This window comes from Camelus bactrianus, chromosome 5 (genome assembly GCF_048773025.1).
Source record: "Camelus bactrianus isolate YW-2024 breed Bactrian camel chromosome 5, ASM4877302v1, whole genome shotgun sequence".
Lineage (NCBI taxonomy): Eukaryota > Metazoa > Chordata > Mammalia > Artiodactyla > Camelidae > Camelus > Camelus bactrianus.
In genome coordinates, this window is record NC_133543.1 from 9,528,791 (window position 1) to 9,556,212 (window position 27,422).

The following is a 27,422-nucleotide window of genomic DNA, read 5'->3' on the forward strand; positions in this document are numbered from 1 at the left end:
TCTCTGGTCTCTGACCACACCTCCTCCTCCTCCTCTGTAGCTTGCCCGCTCTGGACACCTAAAGTCAGGCATTCCTTCAGCTCAGCTCACACGTTTTTTCTCATCTTGTCCCTTCTCAAGGCTTCAATTACGATCTCTATGGAGATGACCTCACAACCTCTCAGTCACATTCAGAACATGTTTCAAGCTGAATTTATCCAACATAGATACTTAATTAGATGATGAAACATACAACTTGAACTTCTCTCTTTCATACCATTTTTCCCTTTTCCCCAAGTCTTACACATCTCACCAGTCCTCAGCTTCCTCTTCCTTTTCCCACCTCTTAAAACTACTTGCTTGCCAAGGTTCCTTCTTCGCTCTTTTGTTCTGTCTCACTGCTTCTTAATCTCTCTGGGATAATGAACACTTTGAAAATGTACTGAACGCTACAGATTCTCTGCTAAAGACATAAACACGCATAATATATGCATGCAATTTCACCTAACCTATGATCTCAAATAAGAATCTGTGTTCATCCACACCAGACTACCACTTACACAAATTTTCATCTCCAGATTCTACGTCCCTCCTATTTTCAGGATACCTTCTGGATATAGCCTAAAGGGCCAACAGCATCCTAAACTTAACGAGTCCAAACCAGAACTCACTATTTCTCCTTAAAAAACCTCCTCTGCCTACAGCATTCCTCCTCTAACAAGGAATGTTACAGAAAGGAACCACCATGCCCCTAAGCTAGAAGCCTTGGAATTAACAGCCTTCCCCATACCACATCACCAGGTCCTGTCTTAGAATCTCTCCCAAATCCAAATTCCTCTTTAGCATCTTACCCTGTAAGACCTCATCATCCTTTGATTCATCCCATACCTGCCATGATGAAAAGTCCACTACTCCTCTGACAAGAGCCCGTTGACTCTAATGTCTCCATCTTCCATGCCACTACATCACTTCACCTCCAGAAGGTCACATAGCCTGATTCTCCACCTCAGTTTTCTCCTGTCGTTTCCACCAGTGTTCATGTAGGTTCTCCAAAAATCTCAAAACTGATCATGTGCCTGCTTCTTCTCAAAAACTCTGATGCTTCTCCATCGCACAGATATAAAAGCAAACTCCGTTCTGCCTACAGAGTCCTCCACAATTTGCCACCTACGTCCTTTTCCAGGACTGGATTCCACAGCTTAGATTGTCACTTGCACTTATTGTCTTCCTATCAAAACCACACCCACTCGGAAGGGCTCAGTTCAGACTCCACTCTTTATATCCTCTACATAATGATTAGGAAAGAACTTTGTACAGAAAAGGCAAAATTCCTACTGAACAGATCCAGAAAATGAAAAAAAAATTTTCTTCCTCAAAATCTTTAAGTCCTTCTGGAAACATCAAGCTTTAAAAAATATCAGTGACTCAAATATTATTAACATTTCAATCAAGAAATCAAGAAGATAAAATAAAATAAAAATAGACAAAAAACAAATTTCTTCTCTATAGCACAGGGAACTATACTCAGTATCTTATAGTAACCTTTAGCGAAAAAGAATATGAAGCCAAATATACGTGTATGTACATATATGTATGACAAACTATGATGTATACCAGAAATTGACACATTGTAACTACATCTCAATTAGAAAAATTAAATAAGTAAATATATCAGTTATTTAAATATCATTAATAATCAAGAAATCCTTTATAAACCCAGCACTGTTAACCAACATTTACTAAATACTAATAAAGCATAACATAGATTAAGCTTATATTAAATATCATCAACCTGAAGATTAAAAGCTATCATCTGGACCCAGGATTCCAATCCATTATTTGTACTTAGATCTTACTTAAGAAAGGGGAAAAAAATTACACTAAGAAGACTTGACATTTCATCTAAGAGAAACATGTCACGTAAGTTGACAGCCGTGATAGAAAGTTATCAGATCTAAATTAACTTCAGGCTAGGAAAAATTGTTAACAGATTAAAAAAAACCAAGAACAAAAAACTTCTCAACTGACATGTCATGAAACTAAGGACTTTTCTCAGTACACGTTTAAGCATTAATTTCTTCTAAGGGCCCGGACGTGATGGGCAATTTCCACTGGCTCCAGGGAAGGTGCTGAACCAAAGCCGTTCGCGGAGAACGCAGGCGACGGGGGCAGACAAGACAATGATTTCAGGGCTGCGCACACACGCCCCTGCCAACCGCTTTCCAGACTGCGGCTGCCGCTGCAAAGCATCTGAAGGACTTCGCGGCTTCACAGTGGGACGTCAAGGGTTAGGCCGCGAGGCCAGCACACGGGGCTGGGGAGCCTTGTTCCCGTTCTGGGGGGGGGGGTCCCTGGGTGCCGGGCTCCCAGCCTCCACCCCACCCCCCTCCCAGCGCCCAGCGAGTGCCGCCAGGGCAGCCAGGGAAGCGCCGCGAGCAGCGCCAAGCGGCCCGGCCCCTACCCCTCCCCCCAACACCCGCGGCGCACGGACGGCGGGGCAGCCCAGCTGGGGTCGGGGCCGGGCTCGGGATTGGGGTCTCGGGGCCGGGCCCGACGGCGCAGCTGCGTCCGCCGAGGCCAGGCGGGGGCGGACACTCACCACAGCACGCCGTGGGAGCAGGTTGCTGGAGCGCGGCCCATGTCGAGCACCTGCCCGCGGACCGCCTCGGGGCCCGCGCCCGCCGCCACCATGCCGGACACGTAGCTCCGCGGCCGCCGCTCGGCCCACGCCGCGCCTTGCGGAGGGACCAGGCTGCCGCCGCTGGCGGGTGGGAGCAGGACCGGCGCCCCCGGGGAGACCCGCAGAGCCACCACCCGCTCGACCAACTGCCGCCTGCGCACCTGATGAAGTGACCATTGGGTGGGCGGAGGGAGGGGCGCGGCAGAGGAGGGCGCAGGGGCGGGGTTGGGCAGTGCGCGCGGATTGGCTCTCGTGGCATGTGGGCGGGGCTGCGCGCTCAGGGCGGGGACACATGTATAAGCTGCTGTCTACCCAGATTTCAGAGTACTAGTGGGTCTATATTAGAGGTCAGTAACCAAGATCATTCAGACGTCAGGTGGCAGTTGGGTATGAGTCTCCACTGCGGGGGCAGGGCAGGTCTGAAGATAAACATTTGGGAGTCACCAACATGTAGAAAGATTCTGTGAAAAGGATGACCTCACTTCAGTGGATACAATAAACAGACACTAAAAAGGGTCCAGCACTAAACTCTGCAGGTCTTTCAAATGTCTGTGTAGGTCAGGGAGAACTGAAGCGGGAAGTGAGTACCTCCACGTCCTCATTGCCTTTCATCTATTTCCATGTCCTGTTCTTTCTGCTAAATCCTCTTCCTCTTCGTTACCTGCCAAACTCCTACTCGTCTAGATCCAGCTCAAAGCCATGTCCTCTAGAGATTTCCTCATACTCTCTGATGGACAGTTGACCATGCTCCCCTATATAATTTGTTACAGCGGTCCTGGGACCACTGTAACAAATTACCACCAATTGAGTAGCTTAAAACAACAGAAATGTCCTCCCTCTTAGTCCTGGAGACCAGAAGCCTGAAATCCAGGTGTCAGCAGGATGGGGCTCCTTCTAAAACCCGGAGGGGAGGTTTCCCAGTAGCCTGACACATCCCTTCTAGAGGCCCCAAGCACCCCTCGGCTTGCAGCAGCGTCCCTCCAGTCTCTGCCTCCATCTTTCCAGGGCCTTTCTCCCTTGTGTCTGTGTCTTTCCTCCCTGTGTCTGTTATTAGGACAGTTGGATTTAGGGCCAACACTGACCACCCAGGATGATCTTATCCCTGGAGTCTTAGTTTAATTTTACTAGCAAATGTACTTTGGTTAAGAATTGGTGTTTGGTAAAAAAGACAACCTTTGGTAATACGGTAACAGTCAATGGTTCTGGGATGAGAACGGAGGCATATCCTTCTGGGGACACTATTCAACCCACTGCCCCTCCTTTGAGTTTATTCATCTCTTTGTAGTTACCATCAATACAGCACGTGAGGGAGACACGTAACAGTTTCTACTCCAATGAAACATACACTCTCTACAGGGAAGATCTCTCTCCTAGGGGGAGAAAACTGGTTGGGAAAGCAGAAATGATTACCCTTTTTATGGCTAAAGTACAGATATACACTAAGTACATAAACTAATATACTGCATGTCTTTGATACTGAAATTTAGTAATAGGGGGAAATTAGGAAAAAAATGTTGAAGAGGCCTCAAGGGATGGGAGATGGGGGTTGATGGTGAAAAAAGAAGTTTGAGAAACACTGACCTGGAATATTCTTGTCCAAATGTAGTCCCCATGCCCCTGTAATTCCCATACATAGCCCGTCTTCCCACACGCGTACTCACACACTAACCATTCCAACAGCACCAGCAAAGGGGGCCAAAAATACAAAATATGGCTCGGATGAGTAAGCAGCAAACACACTTGCCATTCGCAAGTTCCTAGATGCGCATTTAAGATTTAACTGGAGCCGCCAGTGCAGCCTCCAGCGAGAGCCCAGACTAAGCCCTCCTCACCCCTCAGTGAACCTGCCCTAGGTCTGCCTCTGCCCCATGCCCACACGATGAAAGCATTTTGAATTATAAACTCTAACAGGCACCTATTTAACCACTTAAAAGCCTCAAAATCTAACGATCTGAAATACCATAACTGCAGCCATTGCTCCCTTGAGAACTCTATCATATTTAAACAGAATTTCAGTTACCAGAAAAAACTCTTTATAGACAGGAAAAGGGAGGGGTAGTGGTGGGGTGGGAAATGCACCGATTTAATGTTTTATCAAGAGGAAAAGTGAGTGGAGAGAGGGGCTTGTGATCATCAGTCCCCAGTGCGGTGAATTTAGTAAGGCAGAGAGCAGTGCAAACTGGAAGACTTAAAGGCCTGAAGTTTAAACATTGCTTTTGTTTTCCCAAGCTCTAGATATTAATAACACCTTTGTGCAAATTATAAGTCTTCCCTTTTGGGAAGACAAAGGGGAAATTAAACATTTGCATAAATCAATTGATTGCAATTCTGATGGCATTTCCAGCTTCCTTTCCTCTGTGCCATGTTCCTGGACCAACAAAAGACATGACCTCATTACACGAGACATCCCTTCCACTGCACAGTGTTTGAAACTCTCACTTTCCTTCCCACAGCATCTACGTCTCTTGTTCCTCCTTACAGTAGCTGCAGGTGCTCTGGTCCATGTCCCCATCACCATGTTCCTGAAATGCAACTACTCACTCGCTAGCCTCTCTGGTTTTAGTCTCTATTCTCCAAGCCATCCAGAATGCTTTCTCTCTACTGTCTACCAGACTCTTTTCCATCATGACAATTCTCTGCTCAGGAATCATCTTGGGGTCCCCTGCTTCCTATAAAATGAAGCCTAAATCCCCAGCTGGGTTCTAAGGGCTCTCCACATGTGCTGGGACATCCCCCCTTGTCCTCTTCTCCTGGGCACTTCCCTTCTCTGTGGCCACTTCAGAATCTTCCTATGCCCCGTCACAAAGTCATCTCTTTATCTCCAGGGATCCATCATTTCCCCAAAGTGTCTTCTCCTTTCCTGCTGTTCACCCTACTCTCTCCTCTCCCTCAAAGTCTGGCTCAGAACCAACTTTGTCACAAGCTTTGGACATTCCCGCCCAGTCTTGAGAAGGAGGTTTAACACTGAACCCTGTTCTACCCCAGAACTTCACACCTAGCATCCAGCAAGGAGCTTCCTATCTGGTGAAGGAATGAGATGTCACATTACATGGTATCCCTCACAGGCCTGTACCAGATAGTAAGAAATAGCGTTGGGGTTGCTTTGTTCATATATTTCCACCAGTAGAACATCATTGACCACCATTTATTAAGTATCTACCACTTGCCAGCTTACAGAGGAATTTATATCCTTTAATCCTCACAGACAACACTGCGCACTCGTGATCTTTTTCAGCCTGGAAATATGAGAAAGGGGAGGATATCGGGAAGGAAGTGCATGTTTTTCTAATTCCACCTGTGCCCTTGACTCTCTGTAGAGAGTTCAATCATTGTCATTGCACTTGCTGTCTTTCTAGGTGATCATCAGTCACCAGGTATTTCAACCCCATGTTTCAGATAAAGAAATTAAAGCTCAGTGGGGTTAATAACTCATTCAAAAGCAATCACTAATGGGTGCAGACCTGAAAATTGATTTTCTATCCGTCTTTCCACTCCTGTGCCACTGCAGACAAGCAGTCATCACTGAGGTCTGCACAACTTCTCTTCTTCATCTGTATAATGGGAAGAATAACTTGGATATTTTTTCAACTTGGCTCTAAAATGGTGATAGTGCTTGAAAAATCTCTCAAGCATCGTTATCTTAGCTTTGTCATAAATACCATTGGCTGGACCCTGGAAAGCCAGCCTTCATTCATCCAAGCTGCATGAAGCCAGGAAGAAACCCTCACCTACTGAGACCTGTGAATGTCACTTTTCAGGAGGAAACAGCTTGCTGCAGTATTATTTACTTCTGATGTGCATCGTGCATGAACCAAGACAACTGTGCCTGCCCGTGTGGTCCTCTCAGTGCATCCGTGGTCCTATCGCATAAAAGCACATTTAGGCTGCTTTTGATCTGAAGTTGTGTGGGTGCATGTGTGTGAGTGTGTGGGTGTGTGTTAAATAAACAACTAGGCACATCTTCCTCTTCTCTTGATTAGTGTCACTGGTAAAATACAGAGTCATAAGGTTTAGGGCAGCAACAATAGGAGAAATCAAATTCTCTCCTTCAGTACACAGAGAACAAATCGTCACGCATTCAGGGATTCGACAGCGAAGTAACTGACCCTTTGACTTCCTCCTCCTTCACGTGTGGAGTCTGCGCTGTTATGCACAGACTCGGCCATCATCACCTCTCCCTCCCTGCTTTTTCCACAGTGGGAAACTTTTAGTCACAGGTATCAGAAAAGAAGTATGGTCTAGGGCAATGGTTTTCTCTACTTTCCTTTTAAATCAGAAAATTTCCTTTCTTTCCAACTAAAATTTAATGTGGAATCCTAACACGTAAAACAGATTATACCTATTTATGGACTTAAATTTTTATTTTTCACGTCATAAATTCAACCCAATGTGAACGTTTTGAAAAACACAAAAATTTTAAATCAGGATTATGGATGACAGGTGTGGTCATATGCACATCAGGATTCAATTTCTACATTTTGTGTCGGCTGTGAATTATCAGGGAAATCCTAATCCAAGTGGATAAATAGCAGCATACTTGCTCAAACAATTTCACTTGAACAAATATATGAAGCTCTGTACTGAAGTAAAATAAAATTTAAAGAAATAAAATACAAAACAAGAAACGGCGTTGAGCTGTCGCTGTACTAATCACTGATCTAGCAATAAGAATTTAAGATACTTCCCAAAGCCTGTGGGAGAAGCTTTAATCTGAGACCTGCTTAAGAACGTGTTCATCTAGCAGCCCACCTTGACATTGCTGGCGGGACCTTGACTATTATCACTCGGCACAGAAAACATCTGAATCATGTGTATGTGCGTGCTTGTGTGTGTGTATGTGTGTTTATTGCAAGTTGATCAGAATAAATATTTTTAAATGGCAAGAGATGAGAATTGATGTGGAACTCTTGAATTAATGGTCTCCAATGAACTTTGAAATTCTGGACAGCACAATGTGAAAACACTTTTTCTAAAGTATAGGGAGGCAGCTGGAGTGGATCTGGGCCCAGAATCACCAAATGTGGGCTCTAGACAAATTTAAAGCTCAGTGGGCCGTACACAAGGCAGCGAGACTCATCACCAGCTCTTGAGTGGTCAGCAGGTGTGGAGAGCTCAGTCTACACCTCAGCAAGAGAGGGTCGTCCCGGTGCATCTTTATAGAACTTGACTATGCCACAACTTTCAAAACCATCAGTGGGACCCCCAAAGTGTGCATCAGCTATTTCACCTTCTTATCTTTCTGCGTAAGAGTCTTCACAACCTAGCTGGGCATTAACTCATGCCGAAAGCCCCAGTGCGATTTCCTTCCCTTGTCCTCTGAATTGATCTTATTTATCTTCATAGCCATTATTTTGGGAACAAATTAAATATCAATACCTCTCAATAAGTTTTCTGAAACCAACCTTATTATATTCTCCAGGCAGGAGCGTCACTGGCATAGCTGTGTTCATTTGTTATTGCCATCAACAGAATTGGTTAAGCCACCACTGACTAAGCACCTACAACAAGCCAGCTTGGGCATGCATTTTTGACCTTTAACCCTCCCAAGCAACCCTGAGTTGCAGTGATATTTAATCCACATTATGAGCTTGGAGTAGCTATACAACCTCCCCAGATGTCGCACATCTGCAATGGCAAAGTAAAACGCAAACCCACGTTTGCTGGCTCTAAGATCTGCCCTATTTCCATCTTCTCTGCTATTTTCTTTCCCCAAACTTTCCTCTCCTATCATCTTTGTAGATACATTGGGAAATGCGTTTATCAAAACTTATGGCAAATAAGGGTTCCCACGTGTTTTGTCTCCTGCTTGGAATTCTGAGAACTTCCTGAAGATGCAAATGGTATCTAAACCAGACAGTTGGGTCTGCAACATAGTTGTAGCTCAGAAACTCATTGATTGAATTTAATCTAAATGGAAAGAACCATTAAACTGGTGTCTAAAAGTAGTAATACTATCTCATCTATTCATCTGTCTCCAGGCAAGAACAGCAAACAATCCATTTTGGATAGAAAATATTCCTGCTTTTAATGATAATTATGGCGTTGTAGTCCTAAGACTGTTCCTGCGGTCTGGATCGAGGTTTCTCAAGGAGAGGTGTTACTCTAGGGGATGAATAGGGCTCCATGCCCCAGATGTTTAGCAAACTCTGCACGTTAAACTCACCCTATTGGAAGCATTAGCGTCCGCATATTACATACTCTCAGAAGTAAAGAAAACCAATTCATCTTGTTCAGCTTTCTATTTCTCAAATTTGTATGCATATCGTACAGTATTTTTGAAAGGTTAAAGTAAAAGAAAAAGACCCAACATGGAATCAGATGTTCTTCCCTATTACACTTCCATGGCTCCTGCATGACTCAGAGTAACAGCCAAGCTCTCACACTGGCCCATAGTCCTACAAGAGCGGCTCTCCTCACCTTGCTGAGCTTATCTCTGACTACCTGCCAGGTTCACTCTGCTCCCGCCTCTCTGGCATTCTTGCTGGTCTCTGAGCATGATAGGCATGTTCCACCCCAGGGCCTTTGCATCTACTGTTGTCTCAGCTTGAAATGCTGTTTCCCTTCTAGTCATGTGTGCCTTGCTTTCTCACCTCCTTCGAGCCTTTGTTCAGATGTTACCCTGACCATCACCTGCAGCCTTGCCCCACCACTCCTCACCCCCTTCCTCTGCTGTGTTTCTTTCTGAAGCACTTATCACCTTCTAAGATACCTTATGGGTCACCTATTATTTTGGGGTGTTTTTTGTCTGTCTCCCCTTTCACTAGAATGGAAGAGTCCTGAGGCCAGGGACACTGGAGGTGGTGTGCTTTCCTAAATCCCCAGGATAAACGCATCTGAGATTCCTAGAGCTGGATGAAAACCTGGAGTGAGTGGGCACTTGGGTGATTCCCACCATTTATACAGAACTTCGGGGTTGGGCACAGGCAGTGACAGGACTTGGTGAGTTATTGTCAGTATTGCAAAAAGCCCAACACATCCACCCCCACCCATCATGAAGCTTCATGACAAACTAAACGTCACACTCCTCTGCTTCCAGCTGAAATGATCTCAGCTCAGTGTGTTAACTCTGATTATGTAAGTCTGGTCAGAATCTCTGGCTACCAGTTACAAATGTCTTTGATTTTTAGACTTGGGGAAATGAATTAATTATCAGGGAATAAATGCAGATTAGTAGATGTTTTCCAAAATCTAGACTCCGTGGTGGGGGAGGGGCAGCCAAAGGGGGCAAGCCCTTCATGTCCCTCATACAAGATGAAGACTTTGAGGCTCTGGAAGATTGAGTGACTCTCTCAAGGTTGCACTGTGAGTCCCTGGCAGAACAGTGACTAGAACCCAAATCTTTGATTCCCAGCCCTGTGTTGCTATAATCAAAGACGTGGTTTGCTATAGAGGAGACTCACCCATGCTCTCTATAGTATTTGCATAACACGTTACAGTAAGAACTGAGCCCCAACCAAGATTCTCAGCAGGGAAATAACACTTATTTAATCAGGGTTCTATGTATACTTTCATTCTGAAGGTTAGGTTAAGTCTCACTGCCTTGATTACGGGTGCTGCCGGCCTACACATAGAAAGTGTTTACTGAGCTGGGTTCCCTGGGGTGAAATTTAAACAAAGCACATCCAAAGCACATTTCATGTCCTGAAAAGGCATGAACATCTTTCCTGAGAGCCAGGTCTTTTCCTTGAAACAAATAAATGGTTATCCTTAAGGATAAACACAGTCAGCTAAGACACAAAGAGTCCTTCTTCTGTGCCCTTAGAGGAATTTATTCATTTTAGTTTTTAAACCTAATGAATATAAATATACCTAGAAATACAAAATGAAGAGCTTCTGGGTACTCCAGAGCATCATCGTGTGTGTTACACAATTTGATCCTTAACAGAATCCTGCAGAGCCAGAAAGGCAGATATGCTTATCTCTGTTTTACACAAAAGGAAGCTGAAAGCACCCAGGGGTTCAAAGATTCACCCAAGGTCTCCTAACTTATTAGTGAAGGAAAACACTAGAATGGAGGAGAGAGGGCATTTTCCTCATCCCTCAAGCTCAGCGCATGCACCACAGTGCCACCTACTGAATCAAGCACTTCATTACCAGGGAGAAGGGGGCAGGGAGGAGGGTGTCCCCCAATGTTCTCTATACTCTCTCTCAGATAGCACCGATGGTCTGAGATTCAAGCCAAAAACAGGAAATGGTTTCAGATTTTACAGATCATGAAGGTAATGGAAAGAATCTGTCCAGCTCCCCCATTAATGTGGAAGGAGGGCTGAGCTCTCTCTTCTGACCCGGCTGCCTGGAATCTGCAATGGGGCATCCCACCCAGAGGCTGTGCTCTCCTAGGAGCTGGGTGGCAACTCCACCTCTTACTGGGTCTGTGGCCTTGGGCAAGTCACTCTACACTCCAAGGTGAAGACTCTGCATCTAAGAGAGAGATGGGGGAGAGAGAGGGGGCAGAGAGGGAGGGTCTTGTATGGGACTGGTGCAGCGTAACCGGAGAATGCTGGAATAGAAGGAACAAAGGTGACTGACTTTAGAAACTCCTGGAAGGAAGAAAGAAGGTGGCAGGAAGGGAGCGGGAAAAGCGGTTGACTGTGAGTGAGAAGTGCAGGAAGGAGGGGAGGATTCTGGGCAGTTGCTGTGAGGATGCTGTGGCTGGGGGAGGAGTCCAGATAACTGTTTCTGAATTCATCAGTGACAACAGAACAACTCCTGGAATCAACGCGAATGACAGCGGCAGTCATTTACACAAACCCACAAGGACAGTACGAGGCCAAGTGCCCATCTACCACGGGTCTGCGCACATGCCTGTCCACGACTCTCGAAGTCCCTGAAGAGCAGAAATGGCCATGATCACCTTTGACCCTTCCTCTCTTCTATCTTTATTCCTCACATATTGTCTCACTTTTCTTCCTCCTCTATTCTCCATGTTTATATTCATTTAATAAAAATGGGTTAGATAACCACTTTATCTGCTTATGGCCCATATTAACCCCTTTGGTGGAGGCGCATCGGGGCAGTCTGCATCTCAACTAAGGTCACTTCTGCACCTGCAGCCAGCGGGCGGCGCAGCTGGGGCTGACTCACGTGTCTGTTGCTTGGCGCTGGCTCTAGGCGGATCCCCATCTCTTCAGCAAGCGAGCCCGGCCTTCTTCATAGGGGGGAGGAAGACTTCCCAACAGCAAGACGCTTTACATGAGTCCATGTCGGGGAGGGCTGCACGAAGGACCACAAAGACAACGAGTTACTCATCACTCACTGAGGGCTGTGACTGTCATCGACCACACACGATTCTCAAGACTCGAGACAGCATTCCTACCATGCACCTACTCTTCTTCATGAGTTGTTAACCCTCTGTTCTTTAGACCAGCATTTTCCACAGGGTATTAAGAAATCTGGTAGGGAGTATCTATAAAATAATCATTGATTTTTCCCCTCACGTATTTCTTGCCTCTATATTACTCCGTCTTAACCTGTCTTAAAGAGACAGATCATTCCTCAGAGAACAGAAGTTACACAAGAATATGAGGAATAACAGAGCTGTTCGTCGCCTATGAGTTTTAACATTCAGTTTCGTAAGAAACAAAAACAATTCATGAAGATTTAGGTGGGAATCTCATGGGGAAAGCCCAGAGCAATGAGGTGTACACGACATGGGCACCACCTCCTCCACAGAAAACAAGAGGAATCAGGAAGCCCTCACAGAACAGCGAACTCGCATCTCTGAGACCGAGCCTGGTAGAGTCACACAGAACTTCCTGCACCTCAACACGGAACAGATCAGGGAAAACCGTTCCCATCAGTCTCACAATGGAAGGGAAGGAGTAACGTCACTGGATGTGATGAGACAGCTCTCAGCAACAGTGCGCAGGCCGGCTCCCCAGGACCAGGCAGCAACTAGGACAGCTCAGCAGGCACCCAGGGTACTCAGACGACACAGAGGGCCAGGGAAGCGTCATTCCACACCCCACCACCTCCTAACTTCTTGGCAGTAGAAGACTCCGAAACACACATACACTCATGGAGAAAATGGAGAGGTCTTGCATTGCCACCAATTTGGGAACAAAGAATTAAGCTGCAAATCAAGTGAGTGATTTAAAATTATACATCAGTCCCCATCTTACATAAATCAGGTCGTAGACACACTGGCAGTAGTATATGGGATACGTGGTCCCCGCATTGTTTTCCTAAACAGTGTTCCGTGGTCAAATACGTTTGGGAAATGCTGTCTTTTCCTTTAGGACATCAAAGTGCCCATTAACATATTAATGTCTTAGAGAAAACCCAGAGTAAAGACACCCGGTACTTCCCCATTGGTTTGACCTGGGAGAGCCTTTTGGAGAAACTGTTGATCAACGATCCTGGGAAGACATATTAGTAAGCATTGCTCTCAATTTATCTTAAGTCATAATTTTACTCTTTCACTCACCTACTCAAAAAACCTTCACTGAGTTTCAATGGATCTTTAGATTTGGTTTTCAGAAACATTTCTTTTTTAAGAGCCTCTGCAATGCAACCTGCCCTAGTCATCAGTTGTCACTGTTTCCCTGTGTGGCTCCTTTCCTTCAGTTACGTCACACTCTTCACTCTCCTGACAAGATACATTTGTGTTGCTAAGTATAATTCTCAACTCCCCGTGGTCTCTACACACCCACAAAGTAGGCGGCTATTTGGGTTCTACTCTCCCAGAAATGTCACAGAGCTGACCCTGACCGTTCCAGCTCAAATTAGCTGTTCTTCGGTAACACACGAGCACGTCACCCTGTTACAAGTCGGCTTCTGTGGTGCTTTGCCCCGGCAGCAATGATGCCAGTATGTTTACACATCATTCAACAAATCCAAACTCCTGTGGTAAATGATTGTATTTTGCGTTAGTTTTATATTACTTTCAGTGGCTGGCTAAATGCCTACCCCTAAAACTGAATGAACATGTGCACTTTTCTGGGAGTAGAAACTTTATATACATTGGGAATGACTGCAAATTTTAAAACTAAAGATGCAGAACACAGCACACATGGGACTTCAGTGGGTGGCAGTAAGACATCAGTTTAACTAAATTAGTTTGTTAGAGAGCACGTCACAGTGTTCACTATTCACAAGTCCTAGGACGTACTATGTCTATTCATCATGTAAAAAATGTGGTATTGGTGCGATGTATTTGGGAAGAATTGCATGTGTCTGTGAAATTTCTTTTAAACAGCAACAATTCCATAATTAAAGGGACAAAAAAAACATGGCTGGACAATACACTTGTCATTTGTTGAGCCAAGAAAGATATGCAAAAGTCCCTCAAATATGAAAAGGAGACAGAAATCACAGTAGGTAAAGAAAAGCTGAAATTCAACTAATTGGTCCAATGCAACTCCTACAGGATATTCTTGCCATGGGAAAATACTTAATAAATCTTTGTTTCACCTTCAGGATACTCAAGCACAATACATCCTTGAAAAAGTCAATTTACTAACTTTATGAAAGATGCTACACACTGATAAACTGTAAAACGACCAAACTGTCTAATCTAGAATGAAGATAAGGCAATTAGGTTTTCTGATACTGATAGTGGTCTTTATCACTGCGCTTAAGATCTGTGTAATCATCCGTCAACCTGTACTTAGTGGTGTAGTTAAGGTTAAACATTTTCAAAATTGTATTCCAAAAAGAAAGCTATTGATAGGCTATCTTTATTTGAGAAAACTGATTTTCTCGGTCATTAATTACTGTGATATGCTGAACGGCATATATAAATATGTGTATATATATTCCACTGAATATATTTATATGTTATAAAATATATATTATACATAAATTTATATATGTTTACACACTCAACTTTTTATTCCATAAAAGCAACATGTAAGATTTTGGGGGATAGAGTATGTAGTTGTACAAAAAGCCGTCTTTTTCCAGAAAACATTAGGCAATTTCTTTCCTATTTCTCTGTAACTCCTCCTATTCTGGCCAAATGAGCCACTACGGAATCTAAAGATCTGTAATGAATGGCGACTCTATTTTTCACTTTTATGCTTTTCATGCCCGCAGCATAATTGGTGGTAGGAAGAAAGTGATTTCTCTTCAGCCCTAGACCTAAATGTCAGTATTCATTCGGTTGGCTTAGCCTTTACAAAGAACAAAAAACCATTCCTTTGTCACGTGAAAGAAACACTAGTAAACAAAATTATCAAAAGAGAGATGTAATTCCCTAAAATGGAAAAAGAAAATACTTTGTGAGAATGGGAGTTTTTCCAAAACGTAAAGGAATAAAACTAGTTCGGGGGCGGGGGTGGGAGGCGTCAGCACCAGCCCGATCCGGCCCGGCCACGAGGTCAGCCCCCGGGGGGATCAGCAACCAGGGTCCTCACCACCCACCCCGGCGCAGCCCCCTCCACACCTGCTGTTCCCTCGCCTGCTCATTCCTTCAATCAAAGCCACTGAGCTCAGCGGGGGGGGGGGGGGGGGGGGGGGCCAGCGTGACTGCAGGTGGACCTGCCCCTGGGCAGGGGGAGGGCCTGTGGGGAGGTGGGGGGTGGCTGGGGTCAGTCTGGGGAACAAAGGAGTCTAACTCAGGGTTCAGTGAGAGGGCAGAGCCCGGGGACTTAGGAACAGACAGACATTTGAGGAGTGACACACCATCCTTGAAGCCATCAGGACAAGGCTTAACACTGCAGTGGGGACAGGGAAGGCACGGATCTCAAGGCCAGGTCCCCTCGACGCTGGCTGTGTTGAAGGCACAGACACTGGCAGCAGACGCTGAGGGCTTCGAGGTTTCCTCTGCTGGAAGGGCACCTGCGAGGGCTTCAAAGGAGCTGAGGCCTCACCTGCCTGCACACCTTGGGTAGAGTGGAGAAGGGCAAAGGGGCCAGGTTCTGGGGAGATTTGGGAGGGGCAGCCCCAGGCTTGCTGATGGACAGACCGTCCTGCTAACTAAACACTGGCACTCGCCATCTGCCTCTACAAGGACTGGATCACGTTGCCACCTACCATCTAACTCGGCTTGGATTCAACTGTGAGCCACTGCAGCCTCTGACCTCCAACACACCTGGAAGGCGTTCAGGATGGAGATCAGGAATGAGGCGCTCTCTGCTCTGGGAAAACTGGTAGAGCAGGCCTTCAGATAGTTAGATATTTTCAGGAGATTTTATGAGCCCAAATTCTTGTGTCTCCTCCGAACTGGAAAAACACTAAATTTGTCAACAGAGACAACCGCTCCCCCTGACGAGCAGCTAGACTCTGCCTAAGTGTGTGCTTGACTGCGCGCACACCCCCCTCTTCACTGAAACCACATGTAACACTGAGCTCTCCCCTGCCTCCTCAGAACAGCTTCTCACAGCTCTCTGGGACGCTGTCTCCTAGACTATAGTCCTCATTTTGCCCCCAGTAAGACTTAGCCCACAACTCTCACATTGTGTGGTTTTATTTTAGTCGACAGTCCCTAAACAGACTCAGCAGTGGGGCCCTGGGGCTCCATAGGCTTCTGGCGCCCAGCCCAGGAGACCCCAGGGGAAGGTGAGGCAAGGGGCTGCGTGGCCCTGGGAAGATGCCCCCTCATCAAGTAGGACTGGACCCTGTAGAGATGGAGGGTCAGCAATGTGGACAGGGGGCGAGTTCAGTGGAAATTGGAACAGAGGACGTGCACACTCCTTCGAGGTCTGCTGCCCTAGCTCTCTGAGGCCCCTTGCTCCCCACCGAACCCCTGCCCTACCCACTTGATACCACAGTCCCGACTCCCAGCCCGGTTACCTCTCATACAAGCACAGCACCCTGACCCCTGGCTGCCCCTCCACCTGCCGCTAGCCCACCCACCCAACAAATGGTGCCTGGGATCCTTCATGGAGGCCACTGGGACAAGGACAACTGAGTAACACACATTTCCAAACCATGTAAGAGCTGGGGCTGATGGACGCTGGGCAGAGGGCCGGAGAGCAGGTCCTTGCAGAGGGGTGACCTGCAGGTGGTAGGACAGGCCCCGAGACTGCGATGGCAAAGGTTATGTGTCAGGAGAGGCTGAGCTGCAGGACGCACAGAGCCGGCACCTCCTCTCCTGGGAACACCCCTCCTGGCCACACTGCTGTCACATTCGACCTAGTCCCCTGCAATCAGGCCACAGTTCACCCTATGCTTAGGGGACATTCAGCTCCGAGTCCTTAGGGAGGCAAGTGCCTGCACATGGTTGACATCATCCTGGGCGTTAGCAGCTGTGAAGGGAGCAGGTGGGGGCAGCAGTAATGCCTTCTCACAGGTGCCCCTTCCCCACCCGCACTAAGGCACGTCCCAGACACGAACACTGGTCCCCGTCCAGCAGTGGAGAAGGCGCCGTCCTATCCCGACCTCCACTCTCACTCGTTTAGACGTTTGAATGGCCGACCCCAGCAAGGACCGCTCCTAGCCCGGACCCACGGCAGCACAGAAGTGACCTTGCACTTGCACTTGCACCTGTTGACCACTTCCCAGGCTCGGGGTGGCTGCCCTGGATTTCCATCCTGCCTGCACCTTACTGCAGGATACCACCCTTCCCCCTATGGGCTGTGGTCCCCACGAACGGGGGTCCCCAGGGGCTCTGGTCCCCGAGGGTTTGTGGCCTCCTTGCCTTCCGAGGGGCTAGGTCTGCACCACTGTCTCCCGTGGTCCCGCAGCCTGCAGCCCTGGCCCCTCCAGAGAACCAGCTACTCAGGCTGGCAGCCCAGGAGGCGGGCACCTGCTGGGCTCACTCAGAACTTGGAGGATTGCAACGCGGGCTCTTTGGCCTCGGCCTCTCCCCCATCAAGTGTCCCCTGGCTCTGCAGTCTCTGGTGGAGACGATCAGGGAAGCATGCACGGGCTCCTGACCTCCAGCACAGGGACAGGAAGCTTCTCCTTGCCCCCTCCCCCATCTCAATATTAACAGCTTCCTGTCCATTTTCTCATTTAATCTTGGCAATAATTCACAGCTCAGCTCTGTGAAGAAACTGAGGCTCAGAGAGGTGGGAGGATTGCCGGACGCCACACAGTAAAACACAGGAGGGCCAGGATTCCAGTTTTTGTTTGCCTCACCACCTTACATCCCCTCCACCTCGCAAAGCCTACAACACCTGAGCTGTGCAATCAGGACTGGAAATCACAGACCTGAAAGGGACCCTCAAGGATGGTCTAACACCCAGACCAGGTGGAGGGGGGCCTCCCTAAGGCCCATTCAACACCAGGGCAGAGCCCCATCAACGGAGGTTTCCTGGGCCATCTGCAGAGCTTTCCAGGCTGCCCTGCACATCAGCCAAGGACTGGCCCCAAGCAGGACATGTGGGTTGTGGTCTCTGACCGGAGGACCCTCTCTTGCATCTTAGGCACACCCTGACCTGGCAAACGTCAGGGGATCCTTGGCCCTCCTTCTTTCAATTACACCTCTAGGATACATCCTCATACACCCACAACATCTGGAAGTTCTTCCCCATGTCTTCCCCATGTCTGACTGAAATCCTTCCTGCTGCAGGGGACACCTGTTACCATCTCTGCAACACAAGCAGGTCCTTCCTTCCTTGAGCACACAGTGACCGCTCCCACATGTGGGAGACCATTTGCTGCCTCTTATCTGAACTTCAGAAACTTGGAATACCTGGGTCATGGATCCAGGCCCCCACTCTTGGGCTCAAACCTGAGGAATCTAGGTCAGTGACATCTGCTCCTCCCCACTCCCCAGGTCCAGGGTGACAGAAGGAGCTGGGGCAGGGGCCCCTCCCAGCACCAGGAGCGGGGAGCTGCCCGAGTTGAGGGGAGGTTGTAGGCGGCCCCAGGCCCCTCAAATCAGAACTCCCAGAAAAGAGGCTGTGCCTCCCCCATCAGACCAGGGTCTCCAGGAAGGCCCAGCCACTGCCCACTCCTCTGCAAGCCTCCAGTTCCTCACCACAGGCTCCACCCAGCCTGCTCTGCCCAAAGACAACATGTCACCAAACCCCAGGGACAACCACCTGTCCCTTTCACTCCACTTCTGAGCTCCTCTTCTGCCCTCAGTCAGCACCCCAGGGCCTGACCCTGAGCTGGGACCTGAGTTTCCTCTGCTGCTCCCCAGCCCTTGGATCCCTTGGTCAATCAAGAATACAGCCAGCAACCTCCTTCCACCCCCATGCCACCCACATCCACCCACCTTGCTCCCTGGACAGCTGGCCTCCCGATCCCACATCCCCCCAATGCCAAGTTGTCCTTCACAGTGTGTTAGGCCAGTCACTGCCATGGTAAGCTGCCCCTCCGGTGGCTGTTCGAGGCCTGCACAGCCACCAGCTGCATACCACCCGTGGGTCCTCCCACCACGTGATGGCCTTATGATCCTGCTGGCATCCTCCTCTGGGAGGGCGGGACCGGGATCTGGCTTGCTCACCCCGCTGCCTGCACCCCAGTAAGGGCAGACTGCCCAGCCAACACTTGCTATGCGGGGACAAGTGAAGCCCCGTGGCCGGGCAGCATGGACCCTCTCTGCCCCTCCAAGCTGGCAGCAACCTCAGGACCCCTCCCGCCTCCCTCCCTCTCATACCCACACACCCATCAGCAACCAGCCTTCATGTCAAAATGCACCGAGACTCTCACTGCTGTTTTCCATTCCGTGGTCACCACCCTGGTGGGACCCACTGCCGGCCTCCACCCTGCCTGCCTCTGCCTGTCCCCAGCACAGTGCCATCATTGGAAATATGCCAGGACACATGCTCTGCTCAAAACTTTCCTGCTGCTCCCTCCTCACTCAGACAAAAAGGCCATGCTGCCCTCAGGGACCCCACAGGCCCCAGGGACTGGCCCACCACCTTCTCTGACCCTCCCCACTGCCCCCCTTGAGTTCCCCCATCCAGCCACACTCAGACGGGGAACTCCAGCTCCCTGCAACCCCGCCCTCTGAGAGCTGCCTCATTCCGACTTCAGACCCTGTGTGGGGCCACAGCCTTATCCTGGTGTCCTGGGTGGTCACTAAGAGAAGGCAGCCTGGCTCCTGTCACCAGCTGCCAGAGGGGAGTAGCCTGGCCCCCACCCAACTCACAACGTCCCCCAGGGGACCACCCCTGGGGCCCCAGTGTGTCAGAGCCTGGGAGGAGGCTCAGCCTGCGGCTCCCCTGCCGTCCTGCTCCCTGCAGAGCTCCCTGCTGGTCCAGCCCAGCCCCACGAGGGCGAACTGGACAGCCGAGGCCACTGCTGGCCACATAGGGCCAAAGTGCCTCCACTGTGAAGTAGGCACACATCTTCAACCCGCGTGCTGTTCAGAGAGACAACAGGGATACAGGCCTCATGGGAGGTCAAGGGACAGTAACAAAGACTGTGCGTGGAGAGCACAGCCTACGTGCCCTCCCACTGAGCCTGGGCCTTCTCGGCATTCTGGATGCCTCACGCAGGCCTGCGAAGCAGGTGTTATTATAGGACTGTGGGCATCAGGGTCCCCTGGGGTTTCGTGGGCTAATTCACACAGCAGTGGGAAGGCCTCATATCTGTCCTCCCACACAGCACAAAGAAGCCAGGGTGGGTGCAGCTAGCCCCAGTGAAGGAACAGGGAGTGGGCAAGGTGTCTCTGTAGGCAGAGGCTTCTAGGAGCCCCTCAAAACCCCTCAGCTGGGCCTTTGGGCTCCCGAAAGCACCAATGCCAGGTACAAGTGCTGCTGAATCACACTTCACACATCCAGAGTGCCAACCTCCCACCTCTATTGCCTTCTGACCCACAGACCAAGGCTTGTGCTGGGTTGCCTCCTCCAGGGAACCCACCTGGATAAGCTGGAAGCTCCTGAGCACTGCACCTGGCTCTTCCTACAGGTCCTACCCGGCTGCTGGGCTGGGGCTCCCTGCCCGGGTCCCACCTCCCCCAAGCAGCTGGAGCTCATCAGGGCTCGCAGGTCCCCCCAACCCTGCGGGCGGCCCCACCCACACATGCCAGCTGGGATGGAGCTGCTGGGGACTCACAACACAGCGCCCTCTCCTGCCTCCAGGCCTTCACCTTGGCCGTCCCCTCTGACCACATCCCCTCCTGTCCCCTGGCTGACTCAGCTTCTTCCTTCAGGGCTCTCCCGAGGCACTGTCATCTCCTGGAAGCCTCCTCAACCTCCCACTCTGTGCCCAGCTCCCCTCTGACCACTAGCCTGTGAAAACCCCCCTCCCCAGAGAGGCCCACACCTGCTTCCCCAGATCAGTACCATGTCCTCTCTGTTGAGGGATAGGGGCAATGCTTGTGACCTGAGGGGACCCTGGGGGATGGAGATCGGCCTGACTTCGGTCTTGGCTGAGTGAGCTGCTGGGTGAGAACCATGCACCCTCAGGCCTGTGTCCCTACCCATGGGGGGCGGGCTCTCCAGGCACTGACGATGTCTAAGGCTCACTTAGCATCCACGGGTCTGTGACCAGGGCCTCAAAGGCTTCTCACATAGCCCAGGATGCCAAACTCCTGGCTCCCACCTGGTGTCGGCCATGCTGAGTCAGAGCTTCCAGCCGCAGGCCTGCCCCAAGGCTGGAAACCTGGCCATCCTTGGGGTCTGGTGGCTCTTCACCTGACCCACCCCACCCACTTGGACAGGGTCACAGAGGCCCTGCAGAAGGGGGGCCCCTCAGCTCCCCAGCCCTGCAAGGAAGTGTGCCACACTGGGGGAGCCAGCGTCTCGACAACCCCAGGGCATCTGCTGACCCCGCCCAGCTCAGAGGTCTGCACCCCTTCCTGAGCCCTTTGCCCTCACTCAGACCTTCACCTGGTGCACGTCTGGCCCACCTCTGTCAGGCCTGCCACCTACTCATGCCAACCGTGGGGCTTCAACACCCACACCCCATCACGCTCCAACCACTGGCGCAGCTCGACCTCAAGCCGATAGGTCACTCACTCAGCAAATTCGTCCCTGGCCGGCCTGGTCAGGCTGCGTGCTGGGTTCTGGGCACCTGCAATGGCGCCAGTAGATCCCAAACCTCCCTACCCCTGCCAGCTCAGCTCTGTCTCCTCCAAGACACCTTCCCAGACTACGTGGCCCCATGAGCACTCTGCTCTGCCCTCCCACCCAGCCCCCTCACCTACTCAGCCTCATTAACTGCCCGGGGTGTGTCCTGGTTTCCACGAGGAGGGGGGCTTCAAATTGTAACAAGGGGGGCTTCAAATTGTAACAGAGGAGAACAAATCTGCCTCCACATTGGATCTGCTCCTTTAGTTTTGACCACTGTGCCCTGTTTTCCAGTCTTAGCCTTGCCAGCTCTGCACCTTTTAGGAAACAATGTTGCCTTTAGCCTCTCTAGAAATAGAAAGGAGAGCCTACTCCCCAGCTCTGACCTTTAAGGATGTCAGCACTTCTGCACTTAGGCAGAGATGGCAAGTTGCAAAACAGAATAACCTTTGCTTTTGTTGGAGGTTTACAGGAACACCATGGCCTGACCCACATGGATGGCTGCAAGAACAAAGCATTCCTACAGCAAGAAGTTTGCAACAACGAACCCCACCCACTCTCTCTCTCTCTCTTTTTTGTATAAAAGGAGCCTGTGCTCTGACTGGAGCAAGATGGTTCTTTAAGAAATTGATCTGCCATCCTCTCAGTCTGCTGGCTTTCCAAAATAAAGTCGCTATTCCTTACCCCAACAACTCGTCTCCCGATTTATTGGCCTGTCGTGCGGCAAGCAGGAGTCTGGACTCAGTAACAATTTCCCCCAAACTGCTCAGACCATCCCCAACACCATCTTAACTGTCACCACAGCCTCCACCCTCACGGCTCCCACTGAAACCACCACCAGTGCCATCATCAACCACCATCATTATTACCATTGCCAGTGCCACCAGCATTACCACCTCACCACCATCAACACCACCACAACCATTACCACTGCCAGTGCCCTGCAGCTGCCCTGAGCACCCCACACCAGGGCAGGCATCCTCCCAGAACTGCCCTGCACTGTTCCCCAGCCTGTCCAGCAGATCCCGTGAGCTCAGAGCTGCCCACACTCGCTGCTTACCCTGTCAGGCCTCACCCCTGACACTCGTCACTTGTGAACACCCCACTCATAGGACTGCATGCCCCCACCGACACACACCGGGCCCGCAGGGGTCGGAAAACAAAGGGACCAGATGCAGCCAGACGCAGCCCCGCAGGAGAATCCTGTGCCCTGAACTCCACCCGAGAAAGCTCCCCACGCCAAGATGCCCCCTAACCCAGCCACACCAGTGTATCCCGACCCTCAAGCACATGTCTGTGATGGTCCCAGCACACAGGACCCCGCCCCAGCCCCCTAGACACCAGGGCCACCACTGGCCCTGCAGCACCCAACAGTGCCCTTCAGCTAGCGTGAGAGAAATCGGGTTGGGAACTGGCTGACTCTGACAGTGAGCTGGACACCCTTCCTCTTGTCCCCCTTGGCCTGCCCCTTCACTGCCCTAAGGAAACCAGGGACAGGGATGGGGCAAGGGTGTTAAAGGGCCCAGGACATGCACTTGGGTGAGGACCCCAGGCAGGGAGATGGGCCTGGGTCCTGAGCGTCCCCCAGGACAGCTGCATCCGGCAGGGCTGGGGTCTGCCCAGGCAGGGAGAGAGCACAGACTGGCATGACCCATGGGGCCACCCTGGGCCTGGCAATGGCACTCCGTGCCCCGGTCTCCTCAGCCAGCCGGCTCTAAAGGTGCCTGGAGTGGGGTCAGGTTTTGAGAAAGGACCCACCAGACTGTGCGGGAAGGTCACACCCTCCACCAGCCAGTCTTAGTGTCTGCTCTGCCAGCTCAGTGAGGGTGCCAAGTGCCCACTAATTAGGGAAACTACAACCCAATGGAACAGGAGCCGCTTACGGGACTTCTGAGAGCCTTTATGGTTGCCAGGCACGTGGACCCAGGAGAACAAGACACGGTGGGTATGAACTCTGCCCTTCCTGGAGCCCACGTGGGATCAGTGTCAGGCAGAACACCTCCTGAAACGCTGGCATAGCAGGATGAGCACGTGGAGGGTGTCTGGCCCAGGCCTGGCCTGTATGACGTCCCTACGCTAGGCCTCACCTCCACTGTTTTCAAGTGATGGTACAGCAGGTGATTTCGAAGGATCCTGCCAGCTCTCACTTCTGTGTTCAATGTAACTCTGGGTTATTCTTTTTTAAAATAGGAACTGCAAAACCCATGCAGCCGCCACGAGTGAAAGACCCAGCGAGCTGTCCGAGCAGAACCACAGGACTGAGCTCCCTGGATGTGCTCCTGGCCCTCCTTAACCCCGGCACCAGTCTATCCTTCCAGGGCCCGTCCTCCACCCACCCAAACATCTGGGAATTCTGCAAAGATCCCCTTTCCCTCCCTAATGGCCCTGCTCCCAAGGCCCTCACTGCCATCGACCAGGTTGGTGTAGGAGTGTTGTGGGGATGGGGCCGTGAGTCCTGTTGGGAGAAATCACCTCATGTGTACATGTCAAGCAACATTTGTCAAGTGTGTATATAACGGAGGGTGACAGGCTCTGTCTCACTTTTGTGAGACACTTTTGTGCTGTGGGTGGAAACCTCTGACTCAGACTTTCCAAGACAAGCATGTCACATGGCTGACAGTTGCACGTGGCTGGAACAGGGGGCTGCCCTCCAAGCATATGACACGTGCATAATTACATACGAACGTGCACAAATGACTCCAGATGAGACACGGGATCATGGCTCAATGTGTGACCAGGGTAAAGACTCAGAGTGTGACCACTGACCAGGACTCAATCTGAGTCTGGAATCTAGGCTCCATCAGTGACCAGGGACAGAATCATGGATCACGATCATGGATCAAAACATCAAGTACTACTCAGATGACGGTCACATCACTGACGGCACTCAGCCCCCAGTGGTCCTCCACACACACAAAATTCTGGAGACACGTGAGAACCCTTCTCATCCAAACACACAAACACAGGCCCATGACAGCACAGACCCAATCTCTGAACTCACTGGTGGAAGCAGACCTGGGGTCCTGTCCCTGGTCCCCACTTCATGAAACGCTTGATTCCTCTGAGCCCGTAATGTGAGGAGTGGCCCCACTTGGGAATGGACAGAGTTTCTGTCCAGCAAAGAGCAGGGCAAAGGAGAAACAGTGGGGGAGGGGAAGCGACAGCCCCCTCCCTCCCTCCCCTGCCCAGCCCTGGCCTTTGGCCCCAGGCTGTCCAGTTCTGGATCAGATATCGCAGCCCTCATCCTGACCTGGACCACGGTCCTAAGCCTCAGCTTCTCCACACGTAACAGGCATAGTTAGCCAGTCTCCTAAGGCCGTGCCCAGGACTGAACAGGGAGCTTGTGGGCAAAATGTGTGGACAAAACCTGGGGCAACTTCCAGCTGGCCTCAGAGCCCTGGGCCCAGGCACAGAGACCCTAACAGTGTCATCCACTCAGAGATGACCAGGGGTGGGCAGTGGGTGGGCCCCCCACACCTGAGGTGGAGGCCATGGCCAGTGGTAAGCACCCCATGGACCTGGCTGCAGCCCACTCCCCATCACCTCTCTGCCCCCACCCGCAAGCAGGCTGACTCTGGTCCCGAGGATGGGAGGCTGAGGCTCCTAGAAGGTGGAATCTGCCCCAGGTCCCACAGTCTTGGGGACTGCAAACTTCACACTCACTGGGCTGGCCAGACTGTGCACAGCCTGCTGCCCTGGGGGCCAAGGGGCTGGGTCCACATCTCTGGAAAGCAATTTACCACCAAGATCTTGAAACTGTCCAGGGGACTCAAGGCCTAGGGAACAATCAGAAATGTGAGCACAGCTGTCTTAGCGAGGGTGCTGGGCCACTGGGTGAATGGGCATCCCCAGTGCACTGCAGGCAGCCTTCGAACAGCCACTGGAGAGGGGCTTGTAATGACATCAAGGGGCCACATTAAACGGACCTGCAGCCACAGTGTAACCTCCCACGATGGCCAGCCTGGGCCCTGAGAGCACGTGGGCCCTCTTTCTTCCTTTTTCTTTTTTCAACTTTTTTGATACTCCACTTTGAACAAAGAGCTTGCACCACGTGCAAAACCCAGAGAAAAGCAATTGACAGCAACCAAAGCCAGAGAGCCAGTTTCCCAAGGCTATGGGGTCTGCCCCTGCTCTCCCCAAGCCCAGGCCCCTGCCCCAGCCCATCCTCACAATCCCAGACCCAGAGTTGGAAAGGGCAGTGGAGTCTGCCAGATGGCCCTAGGTACCTCCACCACAGGGCCTTTGCACTGCCTGTTCCTTCTGCCAAAATGTTTGTCCCCAGACACCCGGTACACAGTGCTGTCAGGCCTCTGCTGGAGCACCACCTGAGACAGGCTTCCGTGAACCTGCCCTGAAAGGCACCTCACCCCACCTGCCACTCGGTACACTGGCTCCACTTTTTGGCCTGTGCCATGACCTGACAGTTTCAAAGGGAACTATACGTTCCCACTTTCCTGTCTCTCCTCGCTGGGGATCAGAGGAGGCTGAGGTCTGGAGTGATTACTGACCACTGACAAGGCAGTCCTCCTAGAGCAGTGCCTTGTCAGTGATCAGTAATCGCTTTAGACCGGATGGGTGGGTGGATGGGAGGATACGTGGATATGTCGATGGGTGGATGGATGGGTGGGTGGATGGATGGATGAATGGATTGGGGGACTGGATGGGTGGATGAGTGAGTGAATGGGTGGATAGGTAGGTGGGTGGATAGCCAAGCGAGTAGAAGGATAGAAGGTGGGTGGGTGGATACCTGAGCAGATGGACAGGTGGATGAAGGATGGATGGATGATAGTCACATCCCTCCCTGATAACTTCCATAGTTGCTGACACGCAGCCCTACAAACTGGCCCCACGCCCCTTGCAGCCTCCCCCCCGTGCAGCCTCCCCCCCGGCGCCCATCCATCCTCCTCTCCAGTCGCCTACTCGTCCTGGCCTCGCATTCCTCCTGTACCCTCTAACTTCCACACCTTTGCTCAAAGTGTGTTTCTGCCTAAAGAGCTTCCTCCTGTTCTCTGACAGAAAAACACAGACTCCTCTAGGGCCAGCCACTGTGGGAGCCTCCCTGACCTCACTTACACACCTCCGTCACTGCACCGCGCCCAGCAGTAGGGACTTGCCACACGTACACCCTGGCCCACAGGTTGGCCTGGGGACTGGTGGAACCAGGGATGAGAGAGGCAGCTGGTGACAATGACATGCAGCTCATACAGACCCACCCCAATGGACACCAAACCTCTAGGGAGGAGGCCCAGCCACCACCAGGGTGATCTGGCCCATTGGGACCTGGTCACTAAGTTCTCTCCCACCCTGTCACCACAAATTCTGACCCTCCTCACTTCTGGATGCTGCCCCCATTACAGGGCTTTTGCACAAAAACTCTTCCCTGTTACTACATAGCTCTCCACCTGTCTCTTTGCTTCCTTGTGTCTGGGAGGACACCTGGCTCTGGGCACCCACGCAGGGCCCTGTAACTCTAAATCACTGCCTGGTCAGTCCAGCCCAGTGCCCTGACCCCCTGGTTCCCGCTGCTGCAGCACCTGGCCTGGGCTGGTGCTACCGCCTGACAAGGAACTAGCCCAGAACCCCAAGGAGCACCCCCGTCTGCTTCCCATCTGATCCCTCGGGGCCTCACCCTGCTGCGCCAGTTCTTGGCGGTGCTCTTGCAAAGCTATACCACCTGCATGTAACCTGGCCGGTGTTGGGGGGACCACCACACCCCTCTGGATCCCCAACTGTGGACTTCCCTGGGAGGGGTGGAAGCCAGCTGGGTGGGACCCTGCCGCCTTAGACCCTCACCGGGGCAGAGAGACCGTGCAGGACAGATGGAGTGGGGGAGTCAGTGGCCCCCAAACCTGAAGTCTGCACCCCTCCCCTGCTAGGCTGGCCTCCCCCCGAGGCCCGAGGCCCCAAGGACA

The 27,422-nt window shown here is 51.1% G+C and overlaps 1 protein-coding gene across 6 annotated transcripts in view; it reads right to left on the reverse strand.

Annotated features, from left to right (window-relative positions):
* Positions 1–27,422, reverse strand: part of OCA2 (OCA2 melanosomal transmembrane protein) — a 278,029-nt gene that overhangs the window by 34,837 nt on the left and 215,770 nt on the right. For all 6 annotated transcript variants that reach the window (XM_074363384.1, XM_074363383.1, XM_074363382.1 and 3 more), the window contains one exon: positions 11,744–11,872. The gene's annotated coding sequence lies outside the window, so the exon portion shown is untranslated. The remainder of the gene's footprint in view (positions 1–11,743; positions 11,873–27,422) is intronic.